The following is an 8,049-nucleotide window of genomic DNA, read 5'->3' on the forward strand; positions in this document are numbered from 1 at the left end:
TCCTGACAATCTGTAAATGTGATATAATACTTTAGCATTGTAATTGTAAATGGATTGAGAATTGAAAGTCATAAATTCGTATATATTCTATTTTTTGGTGAACATGTCTTAAAAAGTACTTTTTGTAGTAGTTCGTTTTTTAGTTGTATTTTACTGTTTAGTTGTATAACGTTTTCTTTCATTTTAGTGAAGTACGTCTACAATAAAAAACATATAATTGTACGTTAATTATAACAGTTTGTAATTAACAATTATAATTGTCATTTTAACAATTGGAACATTTTTTTTTTTGCGGTGTTCATAACTGCTTCTCTATTCTTTGCTTTTTTTTTTTTTCTTTTTTCTGCAAATTTAAGAAAAAAAAAATAACATATTACTTATATTTGACTCATGTAAATGTAGTTAGAATAAATTATCTCAATTTTTGTAATCTCATAATTTATAAGTTAATAAAACATATTATTAATGCTTTTGTCCTTTCAGAATTTCTACTACAGTAAATATTGTGCGTATATTTGTGGCCTCCAACATATTATGTACTTATACTCCACCTACCGATCTTAATTTTCTACTGGCAATTCAATCAACATATCTCACTCCCCAAACAGTAAACCCTAAACCTAAACTCTAAATCTAAACCTTAAACATACTAAACTCTAAACCCTAAACCCTAAAGAATAAATCCTAAACACTAAAACCTAAACCTTATACCATAAACCCTAAATCATAAATTCTAAAATATAAACCCTAAACCCTAACCTGTAAACTATAAACTATAAACCCTATACCCTATACACTAAGCCCTAAACCTTAAATTCTAAAATCTAAACCCTAAACTCTAAACTCTAAACCCTAAACCCTAAACCATATACCCTAAACTCTATACACTAAATCATAAACCCTAAACCTTAAATTCTATACACTAAACCCTAAACCCTACATCTATACTCTAAACCATAAATTGTAAAAACTAAACCACCCTACACCCTAAACCTTAAATTATAAAATCTAAACCTTAAAGTCTAAACCATAAACCCTAAACACTAAACCCTAAACCCTATACACTAAACTCTAAACCCTAAACCCTATATCTAAACCCTAAATCAACCCTAAACCTTAAACCACCAACCCTTAACCCTACACACTAAACCCTATACCCTAAACCCTAAACCATAAATTCTGTCCCTGCGATGGTAGCCTAATGGTTGAGGGACGTGCAACATAGCACGGTGGTCATGGGTTTAATCCCTGTCCCATGTCCTTTTAAGCATGGGCTACGCGATTTTCCTCTCACATGTTGGCCGTGGGACCGGTCGGTGTGGGGCCGCCAGAGGGTCGGTTTACCCTTTTTCTCTAAACAATAAATTCTAAAATCTAAACCCTAAATCCTAAACTCTTAAACCTAAACCCTATACACTAAACCCTAAATCCTATATCTAAACCCTAAACCCTAAAACATAAACCATAAAAACCTAAAATCCTAAATCCTATACTCTATACCATAAATTCTAAAAACTAAACCCTAAACTCTAAAGCCTAAGCTCTAAACCCTAAACCCTTTACCTTAAAACCTAAAAACTAAACCGTAAACCCTATACACTAAACTCTAAACCCTAAATCATAAATTCTAAAATCTTAACCATAAACCCTAAATCTTAAACTGTAAACCATAAACCGTAAACCCTAAATAGCAATTCCTAAACCTTAAACCATTAACTCTCGACGTTAATCTTTTTTATCCCTTAATCTTATATTAGTTGTCAAAATGAATTTAGTTTGTACTATAAGTATATATAATTAGAGATGTACAAAAAATATTCAAAGGATATTTAACCATAGCAAAATTAGTCTAAAGAATATAGTTAAGCAAATGCATACCTAGATCGATTCTCGTTGTTAATCAATTCATTCAGTATGTAATTGTCATGGAAAAAAATCGATTTCACCAATCTATTGTTGACGATGGAGATAATATAGATAGTGTAGATTAGGACATTAGGTTACCCGTGTTTTTTTTTTAATTATTAGAAAAGGGTATTTTATAGATGGAGTGGTATTTGAATCATTCCATCGTCGTCCAATATGATTGGTTTTAATCTTGGTGGTATAATTCGTTGTTTACAAATGGAAGCAATATAACAAAAGTTCAAATGTTTAATAAAAATAAATAATTGATAAGTCCACGTTCAATATATTACATTATTTGGAGATGTACATAGTTGCCCTTTTTCTTTAAGCTACTTACTTTTTAGAAGAGATTCCCGGATATTAATCAATACAACTAAGCGAAACACACAAATTTTGGTTGATCTGGGAAAACAGACGAGTCAGGCAGGCAGGCGCTTGTTTATACCAAACACTCGTGCCTTTTGTTCCATGGAGTAGGGTGAACATTAGTTTGTGTATAATATAAAATTGGTTAATATGAATATTTTCTAAACATTAACTAAGTCTAGGATCCACCATCTACCTGAATTACATCTCTTTACGCCCTGCATAGTTAAACAAAATGGACTCAAATGACCGATAAGACTTTTTACTCGGATTCTAAAGGGCGTGAATCATTGAACATGTATACTTTATCTGAAGGGCTTTATATTCGATGCAACAAATAAGTAATAAAGAATTTGATTTGTTTTGATTTTCAGTTGCAAATTCATGACTAAAAAACTGAATGGGCATCGAAAGTGAATGAGCCTGTTGCTAAATATTATTATCATGTATGGTTCTCGTTTATTTGAATATACAACTCAAGTTAGACTTGCAGGTTAATCTGGGAATGTACTTGAAAAATGATAAAAGTGAGCTCTCAATCTTGGTAGATACATCCAGTAGTAGGTGCAACATGGTTGTCTCAATCTTGGTAGATAGATACAGTAGTGGGTGCAACATAGTTGATAAGGCAGTTGATAGGTAATTTTGTTAAAGTTTGATGACAGATATTACAAGTTCATATATATAATACCTAAACCCAATGATGTAGCATGGAGATGATTTGCACGATCTTCGCAGCTAGCTAACAATACAGGAGGTAGACCATCGTCCTTTTCAATCGCTTTATCCTCTTCATCTATTGCCTCAAACACTTACTCCGAGTTCCGCCTAACATAAAAAACAAACGTATAAGTAATCAACCACCAACCATGTTATCCACAGACACATATACACAAGTAGCAATAGTAAAAAAAAAAAACACATTATTTTTCTTTTTTCATATGGTTATGCAACCAAAATTTGATCAATCAATCCAAAACCTATATTCCCGATTTACTTAAAAACTCTACTTGGTACTCATTGATTGATTTCATTTACTATATACTTTTTTCATTAATGTACGAAACTGAAACGTAATAAACTACAACCACCATATCCAATTATCCGTCTACCATATAATGCAAGTCCTGGTAGCTTCAAAACCCTAATTAATCAAATTAAAGCCACACATATATTTCTATCCTAAACACACTTTATACACACACTATAACATCAACATTTTAATCAATCTTGTTCACACAAACACACACACACACGATACAAATTTCATTGATGCCCTGTTCACTTCGAATATATGTCTTCCAACGACAATCTTTTTTAACATCTTAATTTGAACACGAGCTCTACATTGTTCAACTTCATCTTAATTTGGAGTTATGTCATTTATGATCAGAACAAAATAAACTTAACTCAACATGACATTATATAGTCAAGATAAAGATATACTAATTTTCTACTGAAAATTAGAACAATCATAAACAAAATTTTAGAGAAATACCTCATGTTATTTTTCAAAAAAAAAAAAAAAATAAAAAAAAAAAAAAAATACCTCATGTTATGTTTAAATTTTTCAACATCTTCCCAAGCAGTGGCCAGTTTCTCAAATTCGAACCTCAATGACTCTGCCAAATTGTTGACATCAACACCTGATAGGTTATCCTTGTCTTCTCTCTTTTTTGGATATCGCATGCTGCAATGTTCATCTTCCACATTGACCCCAAGCTGTAAAATGGATAACTTATTCAAACAATCAGACATATAAAAAAAACTCCCAACTCTCTTATAGAAGACATTTAACAATATTTTCATAATCATATTTGACACATTATTTATATAAGACCTTAAAACAATGGATAATAAGAAAATATTTACGGGCCAGGCAAACTCGGACGAGCCATCCATTTTGGCACCTTCAAATTTTGCTACAACCAAGTTATTTCACTTGTGATATACTATTGACAATGGTACTACTTTTTTTGTATAGCAGTAACTATAGACATTAACTGCTGAGTACTCAAGTATCGTGTACTTTTTGTATTCAAATTTTCAAAGTTGTTCAAACCTGTTCATTCTTACAAACCAAGTAACATTGTTAGTAATCAATGAAAATGACCCAGAATACGTACTTGGGGGGGTTTAGTTTTGATAGAAAGGTAAGTAAGCATCCAACATTGTTCACCAAGAGTATGAAAAGATTTATAATACACCTCCCGTCTAACTTATCTAATTATATATATATATATATATATATATATATATATATATATATATAGGGGCAGGATCAATGGGGAAGTAACCAATCGGGGGGAAGCGGGGGGAAGCAAAGTTTTTTTTTCATTTTTTTAAAAAAATTTTTCCCGGCATCAAGATCACACGAAAATATGAACATTTAGAAGAGACACTTCGTGATGATTGTTATTATTTAGGCGGGAAAACGATCGACAAAAATAACATTCAAGATAATATTGTTCGTGAAGAATATGAACGTTTTTTCTTCTTCATGTTTTATGAAGTAAAATTTAGCCCGATTAAGAGTTTAGGCTTTAGGCTTTAGGGTTTAGGGTTTAGGTTTGGTGTTTTGGGTTTATGGATCGTTCGTGTTAAAAACTCAATCTAAATCCTAAATCTAAACCCTAAATCTAAACCCTAAATTTCTAAACCCTAATATCTAAACCCTAATATCTAAACCCCAATAGCTAAAACCTCAAAATACGCTCGAAAAACACGATAATTGTTATATATTACTTCTTCGAGCGTTTTCCCGCCAAAATAAAAACATTTATCACAAAGTGTCTCTACTAAATGTTCATATTTTCATCTCATCTATAATGTTCGTGAAAAAGTTTTTTTTAAAAACAAAAAAAAAAAAGTTTTTGCTTCCCTCCGAATGGTTACTTCCCTCTTGATCCTACCACTATATATATATATATATATATATATATATATATATATATATATATATATATATATATATCAAATAAAAAATCACTCACTGAGATGTGGAACCATAAAACATAAATCCTTATAGTTGAAGTAAACAATTGCTTACTTGAAGTAGTTTTCAATTTTAACCGATGAGTTATATCTTTGGTTCTTAATATCTCTGTGCACATAAGCTGCCCAACATCATTCCTGAAAAATAATAAAATATGTAACAAAACGATGAAGTATAGACCATTTTTGAAGATACACAAGAAGGGTTTGCATAGTGCTAATTTTTCCTTCATCCTTTGTGCATCACAAAATTTGTTTGCATAATGTTCTCCTGCAGTAGCTAATATTAGTGATATGTACGTAGACCAATTCATGCTAAAATGGATTATGAACTCTCAAGTATAGTAAATTAGTTTATAAAACCGCATTACTATAACAATATCAAATAAAATAATTACCTTTACTTGTCCCTTGAAAGATCCACAACTGGATTAGTAAAACCGCAGACCAAGTAATTCGGGTCAAGCCAAACCAACGATGATAATACGCAAAAGAATCTAATAATTATATCAACCTGCAAAATTAAGAGATAGATGATAATTATGGAGAATGATCGAAGGATTGATGGAATTATATTATTAACTCTACCAAAGACTCAACGTTGTTATTCAAAGACAACCTCCTCAATTTAATCGATGATGCTGCTGTTCTAGACCAACATTATCTACAAAACAAAATTAATGAAAAAAAAGAAGAAACAATAATCAACCAAAGATACAAACTTACTTGAACATAATTTTTATAATATCTAAGTTCTTTCAAAGTACAAATTGTCAATTCTATAAACCACTTTAGCATCATCATCATCATCATCTGCAGAACAACAAAAAAACAAAAATCAAAAACCTTAATTTTAATTAAATTTGAATAAACGAAATTGGTAAACGTAATCAAGAATAAATCTAAGCGAAAGACATAAGTATAACCTGAAGAAAGATTCGCCTTTAACTGAGTACGTCAATTAAACGACGAAAGCGAAATTTCAATCCAAGGAACCCTAAGTTTAGAAGGGGAAAACGATGAAAACAATCGATTATAATCATAAATTGTCCTTATAACGGCTTTAGACGACCAAATTATGAAGATAAAACCCTTCAATCGTTCATCTTGCTCATCGTTCAGAGGATGAAGGGTTTTTATGATCCAAGGAATAGAACTGTAGCACCAAAAAAACATATATGTTACAATAAATAAGCGCCACAAGTTGAATAATGAGTAAAATTCATAATTGACATGATTACCAATAAATTGTGAGCTGACATAACCTTTCTATCTTGTTCTCCACACTGTATGTTCCGGCATCATCTGTTAGCAGATCAGAAAATTATTTCGAGAGCAAAGCTAAAAATGAATTATAGCTCACCTATATGCTCTTGCACCCTACAACTCAATTACTCGGAATAATATAAATCTGTTAAGATAAATTGGCAAGCAGGAAAAAAATAGCATACCTTATCGTCAAAACACAATGCACAGGGCTGTGATGTTGGAGCATCTGCTAACTACATGTGTATTTTCTTGTGGGCATTGTATAAACCTAATAAAAGCAAAGGATCAAGGGGTTGTATACTTGTATGTATCCATAAGACCGGGCCAAACTATGACATATTAAACTGAGAACAAATGGAGTATGGATTAATATAATCTTATACTATCACAACACAATAAAGATATTGAAATATACATAATCAATGTAATTATCACTTAAACTGAAATTGAGTATGGTTCAAAGTGTATTACAACGAATACTTCTAACAATCATCTTTGACAATTCATTCAAAACATAACCAAATAGGTTGGTCTTGTTTCTTCTTCAACCTTTAATATTATTCTGATTCTGAATCAAAACATTAAAGAACATCAAGAACATTCATTTTCATCAAAAAATTTATATTTATGATCACATGTATAATGCAATAAAATTTTAAAAACAGTTATACTTACTTAGACACCACATCTTGGACAATCCCGTGTTGTCACATTCAAAAATCTTTTCGTCAATTGTAGCTGAAAGTCAATTACCTGCTTTGAATAAACCCTAAAAAAAAATGATCAAAAACCCAATAAAATCCCTAAGCGACATAAATAGTGATCTTGATTTTCCCTATCCAGAAGCTTTGAATTCTTCTTCTATACAATCTTGTAGTGAAATGAAAAAGCAATATACATTGAAGGATTGATGATCGTAAAAACCCTAATAAAATTTGGTAATCAATCAAATAGGTAACAATTATTTATTAATTAAATTAAACATTAAACATACAAATTATACGAAATCCATACCGTCTTCTTCCTTTTCCTCATCATCGCGTTATTCGGGATCAACTGTAACACCTTCAGGGTCTTTATATTTGTACTTACTTTTCAGTTTATAGAGCAGTTTATAAGGGAAATAGTTGTTCCCCAATTCTGGCTAAATTGAGATGGAATTGAAGACGATAATGGATGAACACAATTGAAGATGAGATGGATGAATATTTACCCTAATTTTGTTAGAAGCCAGCGTGTTTTTTTTTTTTTATTATTAGAAGGTATTTTAGGGATGGTTGTATGTAAAATTGATTTATTAGCTAATTTTTTAGTGAATGATTAAGGACCGTCGGATAAGGGGTATTATAATGTAATTTTCTAATCTAATGATAATTAAGGGGGTTTTGAAAATATTTATTAGTTAATCGAAACTCTCTTTTAATGTATATAGTGATATATATATATAGTGGCAGATCTGTGAAAAAAAATTACACTATCCACTTGTGTCAATACTTAAAAATTTCAAAAATT

The 8,049-nt window shown here is 30.8% G+C and overlaps 1 long non-coding RNA gene across 6 annotated transcripts; it reads right to left on the bottom strand.

Annotated features, from left to right (window-relative positions):
* Positions 1 to 2,682: 2,682 nt before the first annotated feature.
* Positions 2,683 to 7,774, bottom strand: LOC139872138 (uncharacterized). 6 transcript variants are annotated; one of them, XR_011766894.1, is made up of 12 exons: positions 7,552 to 7,774; positions 7,213 to 7,462; positions 7,009 to 7,105; positions 6,720 to 6,805; positions 6,510 to 6,573; positions 6,195 to 6,424; positions 5,995 to 6,081; positions 5,888 to 5,932; positions 5,667 to 5,782; positions 5,324 to 5,406; positions 3,824 to 3,996; positions 2,683 to 3,102 (listed from the first exon to the last, which is right to left on the bottom strand). It is a non-coding gene; the product is annotated as an uncharacterized lncRNA (long non-coding RNA). The 6 variants fall into 6 exon arrangements; XR_011766892.1 differs by having other exon boundaries at positions 5,888 to 6,081; positions 7,213 to 7,290; XR_011766891.1 differs by having other exon boundaries at positions 5,888 to 6,081; positions 7,213 to 7,306.
* Positions 7,775 to 8,049: the final 275 nt, after the last annotated feature.

The sequence above is a fragment of the Rutidosis leptorrhynchoides genome, chromosome 10 (genome assembly GCF_046630445.1).
Source record: "Rutidosis leptorrhynchoides isolate AG116_Rl617_1_P2 chromosome 10, CSIRO_AGI_Rlap_v1, whole genome shotgun sequence".
In the NCBI taxonomy this organism is placed as follows: domain Eukaryota; kingdom Viridiplantae; phylum Streptophyta; class Magnoliopsida; order Asterales; family Asteraceae; genus Rutidosis; species Rutidosis leptorrhynchoides.